The sequence below is a fragment of the Mandrillus leucophaeus genome, unplaced genomic scaffold (genome assembly GCF_000951045.1).
Source record: "Mandrillus leucophaeus isolate KB7577 unplaced genomic scaffold, Mleu.le_1.0 Scaffold5, whole genome shotgun sequence".
Classification (NCBI taxonomy): Eukaryota; Metazoa; Chordata; class Mammalia; order Primates; family Cercopithecidae; genus Mandrillus; species Mandrillus leucophaeus.
Window position 1 is genome coordinate 6,231,374 of NW_012105364.1, and position 1,848 is coordinate 6,233,221.

Genomic DNA, 1,848 nt, shown 5'->3' on the forward strand with positions numbered 1-1,848 from the left:
ACACGCACAGAATCAGACACTACAAACACCTGCCTTGGGGGTGAAGTAAAGTCACAGCCTCCTCACCCCACTGTGCCCCTGGGGTTGGAGGACCTTGTCTGTGTCAGGACAGTGTCCCTCCCCGGGAACGTGACATGAGGGCAGACTGGGGCCAGGCTCAGGGGCAGAGGCTGGGACATGAGGGACTGGAAGGGGGCTGTGGGGCCAGGGAAGCCCTGTACATCTTCCCAGTGTGGTTTAGAGCTGCTCACCCTGATTCTCCCTGATTCCTTTCTGTAAAATGGGGATGGAGGTGCCCCCATTCTTCATAAGGGAAGTAATAAGTGCTCATACCTCTGTGCCAGGCACCATGCGGTACTAACCCTTACAAACACTCCATGAAGTGGGTGCTGTTAGAACTCCAGTCACAGCTCAGAAAAATCAGCCACCAAAAGTGAAGTGACCTGCCAGAGGCCCCAGAGCAGAAAGCGTGAGCTCCAGGATGTGCCGTGGCAACCCTGCCGGAGTCTGTGCTCTGAATGGTCCCACTACCTAGCCCTCTGCAGGACTTGCCTTCCAGAGGCACCCAGTCAACAAAGCCACTTTCCTTAAACCTGCCAGGAAGCCACTTTCCTTAAACCTGCCAGGAATAGCGCTGCCGCTTCCTTGTTCCTCTTCTGGCTGGCTGGCCCTGGCTTTCCTCTGTGACCCCAGATCCAGGCACTGAGGCCAGGTCTTACAGTGGCGTTACAGCCTCCCCGCCGCCTGTGGCAAAGGCTCAGGCCCACTAGGGGCCCAGACCCTGGGGCAGAGAAGCTGCCCTCTCCTTACTGAAGCTTTAAGCTCTGTGGAGAGTGGGCTGGGGAGACCTCAGTCCCTTCCTGGGCTAGGGGGAGGGGTAGCTTCTGACTTCTGGTCTTTATGGCAGGGAGGGAGAGCTTTGGAAGGGTTCACAGCTCCGCCCTCAATGTCCCTTTTTGCCTGTGAGCTTCGCCTGCGAGACCCAACCCTCTGCTTCCCAGCTGCAAGGAGGAGTTTCCCAGCCCTGTGGGCCCACAGGGACGGCTGTCCTCACTTCCTCCCTTTGGCCCCCTCCGCCTGCTGAGCCCAGGGCCCAGCCCTGCCCCCTACCCAGGCTCACCCCACAGCCAGGCCTGAGCTCAGGCGTGGGAATGGGGCTGAGACCAGCCAGTGAAGGGTGGCCTTGGCATTTGGGGCCAAGCCTGAGACTACTGGAGTGGGAAGGGGTGTTGAATGGAGTCCAGGGAAGAAACTTATAGGTGGAGAGAGGAATACACTGGTCACGTCCATGATTTCAGAGATGAGGACTACTTATTGTTATTATTTGTTATTTACTGAGCATTTACCATGTGTCTACCAACTCTAAATTCTTATATAATCTCACTTAATGCTTACTCAAGTCTATAAAGTAGATGTGGTGATCCCCAGTTTACAGATAGGGAAATTGAGGTGCAGAGAAGTTGGTGGTCGAAAGCCACGTGGAATTGGCTGAGCAGGGATTTAAACCTAGCTCAGTCTGCTTCTTCTGTAAACTTGTGAGAGAGAGGAAAAATCCATCTGGAAACTCCAGGCGATGGAGTAACTTAAAGGGGCAGGGAAACTGTCCAGGAGCCCCAGAGGGGTGGACTTGGGTTTATTTTCTTTTCGGAGTCTCCTCCTGGATCTTAAGCGGAGACAGGGCCTGTACCCACGTTGGGCTTCCTGCGAACTGGAGCTGCTCTCTGGGGTCAGGACCGGCCGGGGCCGGGGAGGGTGGAGGTATCCATGGGAAAAGCGCGCGCGGTGGGGGTTTGAGCCCTCCCTGAACAAAGCCTGGGTGGGAGCGGCCTGTGTGTCCCCACCCCGCCT